At 42.3% G+C, this 13,355-nt stretch overlaps 1 protein-coding gene across 19 annotated transcripts in view; it reads right to left on the minus strand.

Annotated features, from left to right (window-relative positions):
- MAGI2 (membrane associated guanylate kinase, WW and PDZ domain containing 2) overlaps positions 1–13,355 on the minus strand; it is a 1,584,028-nt gene that overhangs the window by 833,868 nt on the left and 736,805 nt on the right. The window lies entirely within an intron of this gene.

The raw sequence follows: 13,355 nt of genomic DNA on the forward strand, positions 1-13,355 counted from the left end.
ATGAATGGGGCATGCTAGAACTACAATGCATGCTTTCCTCTCTTTAGAAACAGCTTCATATATACAAGAGAGACTGTGGTCATGATGATCCTGTCTCACTCATGTGTATTAACTTCTCTTTGGTCACCTTCCATGCTAAGATGTGTTTTCATGTGCTCAGATGTACTTGAGAAGAATGACATACACCAAAGTTCATTCCATATTGTAAACTACATACAAACATCATTATATGCACACCTGAGTAAAAAGGATTAAGTTGCTCTATGACTATGACGCTTGCTATAAAAAGCTCTCCCAGGGGCCGGTGCCATGGCACAGCGGGTTAAAGCCCTGGCCTGAAGCGCCGGCATCCCATATGGGCACTGCTTCTAGTCCCAGCTGCTCCACTTCAAATCCCGCTCTCTGCTATGGCTTGGGGATAGCAGTAGAGGATGGCCAGGTCCTTGGGCCCCTGCATCCACGTGAGAGACCTGGAAGAAGCTCCTGGCTCCTGGCTTCTGGCTTCGGATCAGCGCAACTCCAGTAGTTGCGGCCATCTAGGGAGTGAACCAGTGGATGGAAGAACTCTGTCTCTATCTCTCTCTGTAACTCGGTCTTTCAAATAAATAAAATAAATTAAAAAAAAAAAAGCTCTCCATGCACAGAACGGCCTCTTCCTCTTCGTTCTCCATGCTCCATACCTGTGTTGACTGGGAAAGAGATACTCTATGCATCTCAGGCAACACAGTTTTCTCTGCTAAGTAGCCTTCCCTTTTTCTACAATTAAGATAGTGAGATTCATTCTCCGAGATCTTATTCAAACTTCTCCATGTCTCTGTGCCTCATTACACAGCCAGGTAGAGTGATTTATCCCTTCTGATAGGTTCATATTACTACAGCAGTTGATCTGTCACATGTATATCATTTGTTTATATGTCCATCTCCTTCACTAAATTATGACCTTCTCACTGGCACAGATATCTTTTCTCTAGCATCTAACAAAATCTGGCTTGATAATCTTTGCTTAAGGTGCTCTTCAGTTCACAGAATGGAAGTACAACTAGACTAATGTAAATGCATTTGAGGGGAAAACATCGTCAGAAAGAAGTTTTTAAAAAGGACTAGTCAACAAAATAAGACAGGATTGGGCATTTCGCCTAGTACCTAGATGCTGGTTGAGATGCCTGTGTCCACATCAGAGTGCCTAAGTCTGAGTCTCAACTCTGCTTCTGACTTCCACTTTCTGCTAATATGCATCCCTGGAGGCAGCAGGTGATGGCTCGAGTACTTGGATCCCTGCCACGCTGTGTGAGAGATTCCTGTAGAGGGGTCCTGCTTCCGTCTGGCCCAGTACTGGCTACTGTAGGCATCTGGGGATGAACCAGAAGATGGAAGGTCTCTCTCTCACCACCACTCCTCCTTTCTACGCCCTTCAAATAAATACTTTTTAAAAATACTCAGCTCTAACACATAGTAATGCATATCCGGAGAGGCTGCAAGCCATGATGGCGCATGTGGGTTGATTCTCGCTACCCCTGTCTGAGACCTGGATGGAGTTCCTGGCTCCCAGCTGCAGTCCCTGCCAGAGGCTGTTGTAGGCATTTGGGGAGTGGACCAGTGCATGGGGGCTACATGTCTCTCTTTCTGTCTCTCAAGGAAATACATAAAATAACAGAAAATAACACAATATAGTAATACCTCCATAGGAAGTAATGACAAGCCCAGCAGAGTCAGAAGGAAGAAAAATAATAAACTGTAAATATTTTACTAGAACTTCAAATTTAAAAATTTTAGCCTGTTTAAAATTGTCTGATACAAATATAAATATCTTGTTTTATTTTTTAATTATGAATTCATTTCTAGTTTAAGACACATAGCACCAAGGTGATTATATAAATCTCATTTAAAGCCAATAAATCTAACTAATAATAATAAAATCACAAAAGATAAAATATTTTAGGGCACAATTGGGATATGTCTTATCTTAGATCTTTAAAATTTGTGTAACCAAAGGAGAATTTTAAAGAGTTAATTAGAAGCTCCTATTTTTCTTTCTACTTGTAAATGTTAAGATGGTATAATGAGCATTTCAATGTGAGAATCTGAATTTCACATTGTGATAAAGTAATTAGTTTTATGAAAGAATGATACTAATATAAAGTTGTGAAAAATTGTTAATTAAATAAAATACCTGCTATTTTCTTTCATATTGCTGTGATGAAATAATATACATAAGAATAATAGCTTTGTATCTTAATGTGTGAAATTTTTATCACACATTTCCCCTATTTTCTAAGATAGACATCTTAATTTTATTTTCTTTCAAGTTAGGTCTTCAAGAAAATAAAAGAAATTGCTTGGGGCCAGCACCGTGATTCACTAGTTAATCCTCTGCCTGCTGCACTGACATCCCATATGGGTGCCGGGTTCTAGTCCCGGTTGCTCCTCTTCCAGTCCAGCTCTCTGCTGTGGCTTGGGAGGGCAGTGGAGGATGGCCCAAGTGCTTGGACCCTGCACCCGCATGGGAGACCAGGAGAAGCACCTGGCTCCTGGCTTTGGATAGGCGCAGCGTTGGCCATGGTGGCCATTCGGGGGGGTGAACCAACAGAAGGAAGACCTTTCTCTCTGTCTCTCTCTCTCACTATCTACAACTCTACCTGAGAAATTAAAAAAAAAAAAAAAAGAAATTGCTTTGAACAGTTTTTTGAGAATATTTATTTTCTATAAATTCTTTTATTGTACAGTATTTTTAAGATTACATTTTCAGCTATAGTATAACAATGGTCTAGATTTTCCAATATCAAAATGTCTACATAGATTTAAAAAATCATAATGTAATGATATTTCTTAGAATTAGAGAACTGCATGGGATTCTGTTAAATATTTTTAATTGAAAGCTAACACTGTGCTTTTGTCATCTATAGTAAGATATTTTGACATACATATTCACATTGTGGAAAGGTTAAATCTAGCTAAATAAATATGCATTATCTCACAAACTTACCATTTTTTCTTGCAAGAGAATATAACATCCACTCTCTTTGCATTTTTCGAGAGTACAATTCATTATCCTTAACTATGATTACCTTACTGTACAATACATTTCTTGAAATTTATTCCTCTTATCTAATTCTATTTTATATTCTTGAAACATCTGCCTGTCTCTCTCCTGATTATTATCCCAGCCTCTGTTAACCAGCATTTCACTCTCTACTTCTAAGAGGTTAAGCATTTTAGATTTCACAAAAGAGCAACTCGATTTTAATTTTCATGCATTCAGTTTAAATTCATAATCTTAGCAAATGAGATGCATCTCTTGCTGCTTTCCCTGGTGAATTCTGATACTAACTTTTTTTATAATGTTATTGGGAAGTAACCAAATTTTTCTTTATTGGGAGAAGGAAGATAATATGAGTTTCTTCGTTTTCTTTGTATCTTCATGAGTATCTACATGTAAGTGTGTGAGAGAGAGGAACACGTGCTTCCATTAGCTTGTCATCTTGAACAGGAAGTGAAGTCAGTTGGAATCCTTAGTGTTCAGTTCCAAGAAGCACCTGAGGCAAACACCTACAAAATCATATTGGAAGAAAGAGATGACTTCCTTGCCTTCAGGAAGGAGCCAGGAGGAACTGGGCTGAGATAGATAATGTCAACTATTAGCTTTGGTTTATACACTGAGTGCCCGCTACGTGCCAAGCATGCTCCAGAAGATACATTCTCATTGTAATCTTCATTTTATAGAAGAGCAAAATGAGGTTACAAAGCCTGGGGAAGTTACCTAAGGTAATGTAGTGAATATGTGACAAGGCCCAGACTCAATGCTAGTCTCTCTCGCTTCACTTCATTGCTAGTCAGTGTATGTAACAGAAGTTGGTCTGGGAAGAAGAGAAATAAGGATATTAGCTTGTAATAAGGTTCATTTCCCTCCCTTTGCCAGGACATACAAGAGACTGGTGACATGAAGGAAAGACTGCTTTTTTTCATGACTTGAGAAAAAAAAATAACCTTTCATATTCACAATCTGTCCCTGCGTTATAAGCCAAGCCATAGGCTGCAACATTGACTAAAGTTTTGTAAGAGAGTTCACAATAAAATTTCTTTTCAAACATTAATGAGGAATTGAGCCATTTGGGAGTCTTGTTAAAACGTGCAGGTTCTGACACTATAGTTTGAAAAAGGGCCTGGGATTCTGCTGGTAATGAGCTCCTAGGCAGTGCAGAAGCTGCTGGTGTACGGACCCCACCACCAACAGCAAAGCTGGAGACAAAGATAAGGCATCTCTCCTTCACTTCCCTATTACAAAAGTGGATGAAGAGATAAGGGACCCTCACTGGAGAGATCATCACATGATTTTGAACAAAAAGACTAATCTGATGCAGGGGCTGACACTGTGGCACAGCGAGTTGAAGCTGCTGCTTGCAATGCCTGTGTCTCTTATCAGAGTCCTGACTACAATGCTTCTGATAAAATTTCCTGTTAACCTGCCTGGGAAGGCAACAGAAGATGGCCCAAGTACTTGGGGCCCTGCCACCCATGTGAGAGAGAAGGGTATTATTCCTGGTTCCTGGCTTTGGCTTGCCCTAGATATGGCTTTTGGGGCTATAAGGGGAGTGAACCAGTCAGTGGGTGGATGATCTTTCTCTATCTCTCTCTCTCTTTGCTTTCCAAATAGATAAATAGTGATTAAAAAAGACTAGCATGATGCATTGACCTTATCCAAAGTTAAATTTCCTTTTTTTTAAAGAGTTATTCATGGGGCCAGTGCTGTGGCACAGTGAGTTAAAGCCCTTGCCTGCAGCACCTGCATCTCATGTGGGTGCCAGTTTGAGTCCTGGCTAATTCACTTGTGACCCAACTCCCTGCTAATGATCCTGGAAAAGCAGCAGATGATGGCCCAAATCCTTGGGCCCCTGCCCCCACATGGGAGACCCAGAAGAAGCTCCTCTCTCCCAGCTCTGGATCAGCCCAGCTCCAGCTGTTGCAGCCATTTGGAGAGTGAACCAACGGATGGAATACCTCTCTCTCTCTCTCTCTCTTTCTCTCTCTCTACCTCTCTCTATAACTCTGTCTTTCAAATAAATAAAATAAACCTTTAAAAAGAGAGTTATTTATTTGCAAGGGATAGTTACAGAGACAGAGGGTAAACAAGAGAGAGGGAGACGGAGAGAATCTTCCAAATGACCTCAATGGCTGGGGCTGGGCTAGATCAAAGCCAGGAACATGGAATTCCATCTGTGTCTCCCACATGGGTACAGAGGCTCAAAGACCTGCTCCATTCTCTGCAGCTTTCCCAGGCACATCAGCAAGGAATTGGATTGGAAGTAGAGCAACTGGGACTCAAAACAGCACCTGTATGGTTTGCCTATACTGCAGGCAGCAGTTAACCCTCTGTGCCACAACACTGGTCCCCAGAGTTACTTTTTTCACATAGCAAATTATTTAGCCCAATTTCCTTTCATTCTACATTTCATGCTTACATTTGACTGGTAAGCATTCTAGTTTCTTTGCACAATAATATGTAGTGACTTCTACTATGATTAACATTTGTTTTCAGCTTTAGTAAAACTGGAACTTCAAAGAATACAGACCCAAACAAGTAAGGATTCTGAATCATTTAATGTCATAGACCTATGCTACACTCCTCCTTCCATGGAACAGACAAGGAGAGCATTGCTTTTTCAAGTTGTAACTCAAACAGATATGAACTATGTGCTCTATGCTCTCTTAGGCAATGGACATGGGAAGAGAGTCAAGAAAATGATTTGGGGAAAGTGTATTCTAGTGGGAGAATGAGAGTTGCAAATGGAAATGTGTAATAGCTTAAGTGGCCTGTGCTCATACTGTAGGGGTGTGTGTGGGTGTGTGTTTGTGTGTGTGTGGCTATAGGAAACAACCAATTTCTCCTAGGATTAGGGGAGCAGTGATTAAGGAAGGCTTCACAGATGACCTGTGTCTACAACTAGCATTCACTGGAAAGAGAACATTCCAAACAAAACAAAAAAAGCACACATACTCATTTGCATAAAACAGCATAGTATACTTTGGTATACTTGGCTAGGATGGTTGTGGAGACAAGTACGAGAAAACTTCAGTATTCTTTGAGACCTTGTTTCAGGCATTCTCAGAAATAGAGCATTCTGTGGACTGCAGAGACAGAAGCATAGGAAATGAACAATTGATGACTTCATCAAAGGCATGCCAGTCTCCATAGTTAAATGCGTTCTTTCAGGTTTAGGACACATGAACTATTAATAGATACAGTAATAGTTTAATGCCAGTTTCTCTTTGCCTGACTTAGATGAATGGAACTACCAAAGGCCTCTCTTAAGCTCCAGTGCACCAACCACAAAAGAACAACTTAGGATTCCCAGAGTAGTAACTGTAGATTATGAATAAAAGTTACCACATGAAGGCTTCTATGCACAATGGGAGTGAGTTATCATAACCTGGGGATACATGCAGAATGGAATTTCATACACTACTAGCCAATTCCAGCCTTTTTTTGTGTTTTCTCTTTTGAAATAACAAAGGAGTAGAAAAATTCCATTTTTTGAAGTGTCTCTTTAACCTAGCATGTAGTCAAAGAGTAATGCCCACAGCTGTCTGGAAGGGCCTGTGTATGACATCTCAGAGAAGATCATTTATATTCTCTGTCTTCCTTTTACAGTGGTGAGGACACCTAATGGACCCAAAGCCAAAACCTGACTTACATAGTTGTAGTTGACAAGGGGTCCTAAAAGGACACCATTCTCTGAATTACCTTAAAGAGACCGATATCTCTGTCTAAACAAAGGAAGTCCAAAAATAAGCTATTGACTTTTCATAGAATTTAATAACTCCTCACTTCACCTAGAACAGAAACTGCTTCTATCTTAACTTCACTAGAATGCTGGTTAAAGGTCACCTGTCCCACTTGCAGAATCACTGAATTTCCATTCTTACGTGTGTACAGTTTAATAGTTTCTAGCTCCATAGCTATGGTCATTCTTTTCAGGATTTTTGACAGGAACCCTCTGAAATGGATACAGGATTGAAATGGGAGGCTTGGTAGTACTGAGAACATACTTAAAAATGTTATTTACTTAGTGTTGTGGTTTAAGAGACAACTGGAAAATTAGAGCAAAAGAAGGTTTCCTCCTCCTCCCGCTGTGGTGTGAACTGAAGGTTTGTACAAGTGTGAGGCTGACTGCAATGAAATGAAAACCCCACTCTCTATCAATAAGATGATGATGTATTTATAGAGCATGAACCACAAGAGAGCTATACTGAGCACTTTCAATAAACCTCAATTAAAGTGATCAATATTGCTAAAGGAATCTTTAAAAGCACCTCTGACAGAAAACTTCTTTGAGATTAGTTTTAAATGCAGTGATAGAATACTTCAGGGCATAATGGGAAGCAAATTCCAGTGTCTAGAAATATAACTGCACATTGCCCTAACTTGGGATCTCAAATTTATGGCTCCAATGCCTGACATCTTGATGACCTTATGAATGAAAGGCATCCCTGCCTCTTGTATTTAGGAAAATAATCACAGATGGTATTCAAGAAAAGATTGTTAACACACCTCAGGCTAAATCCCACTGACCACTGTGTTCATGTTTTCTCCAACATGTTTAACTGTTCTTCCTCCTCTCTGAGAATTCAAAACCACATACTGGTATTATACGTCTGCTTGAAGTTGCACCCCTTCTAAACACTTTCTTTAATACTCTAGCTTAATGAAATCTGTGCATCCACGTGCAATTCTTGATTACAGACTCTCAGAGCCATTGCCAGTTGTTTCTTCTAAGTTGCAGTTGTACAACTGAAAAATAAGCAGGGGAAAAGCAAGCCTGGTGCTGTGTTCTGCTTTACTGACCCTCCTATTAGTAAGCAGTACTCTAATCAGTAAGCGGCAACTGTGTTTAAAATGAAAATACTGTGAGGCATGGACATACCTCAGACCAGCTTCCTGGGCTCACAGGCTAACGTCCAGCATGGTTACCTGGATATAGGTACCGTGAGATGAGACCTTGAAGGGTCTGGAAGGTGCCAGTGGAAGACTGAGACAAAGGGGTGGATGGAGGACACAGGGGAGACAGACCACAATTCTGCCTGAGGCCAAGGCTGCCAACATTTTGATATGCGTAGCAAAGCTCTTTTTTGAAATATCACAACAGCAGGTGCTCGAGTGTTCTTTCCCAGATGGAAAATCCTGACAAAAGGGAGATTCTGAGGCTACCTTGACTTAGTTCACAGAGGTTCCCACACCAAGTAACCACGAGGAAGACAACTGTTCTGTGTTGAGGCACTGGATCCCTCCAACACATTGGTGCCTTAGCATTTATTTGGTCTGCCATTGAACAAATACTCACTGGACACTTAGTATGGGAGCTGACATAATCCAAGGCCCTAGGGATACCTGTTGGCAAAATGAATTTGGACCCTAACTTCAGAAGGTCCTGCCTCCTGGCAGACATAGACATTAATCACATAATGACACCAAACCTTAATAATAATAATAACAACAACAAAATCTACTTGGTAAGGGTAATGAACAACAACACAACAAGCTCTGAGCACATTCCAGAGAGAGCCAACTGAATGCCCAAACAAGCAGAGGGCAGATGGAGGTTCTGGCAGAGGAAAAATCATGTGCTAAGGCCCTCAGGTGGAAGAAAACATAAAGTTTTCTAAGACTTAAAAGAATGTCTCTTCTTGAAGAGTTGTGTGGAATCAGGGTCAAGAATCTTTCAACAGGTGGCCAGCAATTTCCAAACTAAGCAGTTGGGCTTTTCTGGTCCTTTTGAGTAAAAAAGACCCAAACATGTCTGATTCTTTGCTACAGACCAGAGAAGACGCTCATCTCATCTGTCTTTCCAGTAGGACTGGGTTTGTACCTTTGTGAGCCACAATGTACGGCAGAATCTTTGATTACAACAAAACTCTTGAGTGGGTTCCAGTCACTTGCTGAATCTCTTGCTGAGGCCAGAAGCTTAAAGCAACTTCAGGATAATAGGATATTTTTTAAAAAAGATTTATTTATAGGAAAAGCAGAGTTGTGAGAGGAAGGGTGGGAGAGATGTGGTGCGGGAGAGTCAGAGAGAGAGAGAGAGAGAGAGTGTATCCCCTGGTTCATTCCCTAAATTACCACAAGAGCCAGGCTTGGGCCAGGCCAATGCCAACAGCCAAGAAATCCTTTTGTTGGCAGGGACCCAAGTACTTGGGCCATCATCTGATGTCTCTCATGCACATCAGGAGGCAACTGAATGAGAAGTGCAGAGTGGCCTGGGCTCAAATCAGTCATTCCCCTATGGGATGTGGGTGTCCCAAGTGGTGCCTTAGGCAGCTGCAGCACAACATCTGCCCCCCTAAGAGGATCTTAAAGACACCTGAACTGCTTGCAGGACATCCATGTTTCTTCCTTTCCTTTCCTTTCCTTTCCTTTCCTTTCCTTTCCTTTCCTTTCCTTTCCTTTCCTTTCCTTTCTTTTCTTTTCTGACAGGAAGAGTGGACAGTGAGAGAGAGAGAGAGAGGGAGAGAGAGAGAAAGGTCTTCCTTTTCCGTTGGTTCACCCTCCAATGGCCACTGCGGCCGGCGCATGGCGCTGATCCAAAGCCAGGAGCCAGGTGCTTCTCCTGGTCTCCCATGGGGTGCAGGGCCCAAGCACTTGGGCCATCCTCCACTGCACTCCCTGGCCACAGCAGAGAACTGACCTGGAAGAGGGGCAACCGGGACAGAATCCGGCTGCCCTACCGGGACTAGAACCCCGTGTGCCAGCGCCGCAGGCGGAGGATTAGCCTATTGAGCTGCGGCGCTGGCCAGGACATGTCTATTTCAAAGTTAATCTACAGCAAAAGTGATCTCTTAAGGCACTATTCCCCCCACTTCCCAACTGCAGGGAGAAAAGGGAGATGAATGACTTGAGCAGCTGGCTGGGGTCTTATGAAGAAAGGCACCTCCTGATCTGCAAGGCCTCAGCAGGAGTCATCAGTAGAACGCGTGCCTTGCATTCTCTTCCTGGCCTAACTGCCTGACGGCGAGTCTCCTGCTTCATAACATACATCATTGTTGGTTTCCTTGAAGAGTCCAGAGTTTCACTTGCCTTACTGAGGAAAGAAATAGGAAGGAAGGGAGGGAAGTAGGGAGAAAGGAGGGGATACTATTGTGTGTGTCCTCTCACAGGTGAAGACTAAATGTCTTGATTAGGACATTATCACGCTCATTGGATCTGAAGTACTCAACTGGGTGGAGGAATCTCTGGGCGAAGTCAGAATAAGGCACTGCATTTGGAGAACACGCTCACCCTTGTGAGGAGAGCCAGAGAAAAAAGCCAATCCTCACCCCCACAGACTTAACATAAGTCTAGATATGCTGGAAAAACATAACATACATGCTTTAACCTCAGCTACCTATTAATTGCTTGGATGATAATTCACATCATAACAAGTTTTTAACCTTTTTAAACATGGCACCACCTAATGCAGTCAACACAGCAATAGATTTTCTCTCCTCAGTTATTACAAATCTGTTGTCTTCAGAGTAAGCAGCTGAGGTCTTCGTGAGATTGCTGCAGGCTGTGCGACTTGGTGCAAAAGCTGAAGCTATGACAGGCTTAGAGGAGAAATGTGCCTGAAATTAAACATAAAGTATTTTAAGCTCGGAAGCTTTTATCATGCCTCTGCTTATTAAAATTTAGAGTCACAGAGTTCTAAAAGTGACTGAGAAAATGGACATCAGAAAGCAGGCCAGGGCAACTTTCTCTTAATGTCAGTAGCACTGTGTTTAAAAATATTTCAAGAAGAATTCAGTTAGAGTAAAAAATCTTTGAAACGTCATTGTTTTATCTCAACTTTTCCTTTCTGTGCCATGGGCATCTTTTGAATAATTTTACTCTTAGGAAATCTTCCTTTCTCTAAACTCAAAGCTGTAAGAACATGTGCATATTTTTTGTTTTGCCTTTCTGGTTCTCATTAGCTCATCGGTATTTGGAATGCTGCTTGGGCGGCACACACCCCTGACTGCAGACAGTTTGTTACTCCTCCTGGATTTTCTCAGTTCTCCCTTGATGGTTGCTGCTCTTCCCATACTTTATAGTTATTTTGCGGTTTTTAAAACAAAAATACACTGGTGAGTTCCTAAGATTCTTGGTTCTTCTGTTTGCACACATTACTTGACTTAAATAAGAGTACCAGCCAACTTCTGATACAGCCAGTGAAGCCCACGTGCTCTGCTTTATGAAGAAGGTCCTCTCCATCTCCACAGCTGCAGTTTCTTGGGTAAAACCACTCACTTGTAGTCATTAACAGCATGGAGACGTGATCCTGCTGTGGACTATGAGACCCATGTTATGGTTTTAATGGACTGTCCACTGTTTTGTTCATTATTCCACCATAATTGCATCAATTTCCCAAAGCATATCATTTTCCAGAGTCAAATTGCCAGCATGTGTAATCATAGCAGTAATCAGATCTACATGCTGTGTTATAAAGTTCCATTTCTGTTGTTCCACCAAAGAGAGGAATCTTATTGCCTCTATGAGCTTTTAGCTTTATTAAAAATTTTCCAGGGACAGGCCTTGTGGCACAAGTGAGAGAAGCTACCACTTGGGACACTTGCATTCCAGCCTGCCTCAAGTCTCAGCTACTCCGCAGTTCTGATCCAGCTTCCTGTTAATGCGCCTCGGAGGCAGCAGATGATAACCCAAGTTCCTGGGACTCTGCGCTCCTGTGGGAGACGTTTATGGAGTTCAGGCTCCCGGTTTTAGCCCAGCCCCTGCAGGAATCTGGGGAGTGAACCAGTAGATGGAAGAAAGATATCTCTGTCTGTCTCTAGCTCTTTCTCTGTCACTCTGCCTTTAAAATAAATAAATCTTAAAAAAATATATCCCAAACAAACTTCAAACAGGTCTGTACTCTGACTTCCATGCTAGAGAAACACGTGCAAGATTCCAGCCCTTGGATACCCTTCAGTGGGGTAAATGGTCTAATATCCAGAACTCTGATGAAGGTCTCTCCAAGATGCTTTTAAAATAATGGCACTAAAGTCTCACTTGTCCTTGGTGTAGAGACAGCCCCATGTCATTCTGCAGGAAGCATTGAACTTCTTCCAAATTTCTGTAATCAGGACACTATCATACAATTTGAAAAATTATTCTTTGTGCGCAGTGCACACACTTTTGCACTACATTGCATCCTCATGGCCCCTCCCTTAGTGGATAGTGTCTCACTGAATTCGGAAGAGCCCAGCTCCTTCCTCCTGATCCCACTTTATACTCACACAGTCAGCCCAGAAGCCGTTTAACAGAGAACAGTTGATTTCACGCCCCCTTCCCTGCCCAAACAACACATGCTCTGAACCAGTCGCCCAAGCACACAGCTCATTCCTAAAGCAGATCCTGCCTCTGCTGGCTGGAGCTTCCACAAACCCAAACCTGAATAAAGGAGTGGTGTGGCGGCTGCACACCTCCTCTCTGCTCAGTACAGGAATTCCTTAATAAGCACATGTGAGGATAGGACAGCTGTGCATTTGCGCCCTGCACTCTCAGGCTGGGACCTCTCTTTCTCCTTGCACCGCGGATCACAATTTAAAAAGAGAGAGAGAGAGAGAGAGAGAACAAAACGGGAAGCAAGAAAGGGGCTGCTTTATCTTTCCAGAGATGGATGGATGACAGGCAAGGATCCCTATGTTCTCACCTGTCACCTCCCGCGCCAGAACTCCAAACATAAAGTGCTACACATGTGTGGGTCTTTTCTTAGAGAAATGGTTTACAAGCCCACTTAACAACAATAAAAAGTGATTTATATCACCTCCAAATATATGTGTATGTGTTTGTGTGTGTGTGTATATAGATATGTATGTACACATATATATATATATATATGCACCTTTATCCTTTAAAAAATGTAAACCTGTGATTGCCAGAAAGATATCTTCTGCTAGCTCTGCTCTGGGCAGTTTGTATTTGCAGTGAAACCGTCACCACCCACTTCCCATTCAAGCCGAGATTCTACAAGGCAGGCAAAGTGAAAGGAAGCACGAGTCAGTCCGTTGTCCCTCTCAGAAAGCAGCTCAGAGCAAAGCACAATGCTGGGGAGAGGCTGGACTGCTCCACGACCACCTCTTCAGGACAGGAGGAGGGCTCCGGAGCCATTTTTCACGAGGTTCACAAGAAAATGTCAGCTCACAGCTGCTAGTGCACTGCCAGAGTGCATCTTAATTTGGTCCAGAGGGACCCCGGCAGTCACCCTCACGGAACATTTTCTTAAAGAGTCCATTACCAATTGCAATCCCTCCGCTCAGAGCATCTTCTTGATACAGTTTTTGGCAATCATCGCACGGCAGAGACCTGCATTCTATTCAAAACTAACGCTTCCTCCCATTTCCTCTTCAAA

The sequence above is a fragment of the Oryctolagus cuniculus genome, chromosome 3 (assembly GCF_964237555.1).
Source record: "Oryctolagus cuniculus chromosome 3, mOryCun1.1, whole genome shotgun sequence".
NCBI lineage: Eukaryota > Metazoa > Chordata > Mammalia > Lagomorpha > Leporidae > Oryctolagus > Oryctolagus cuniculus.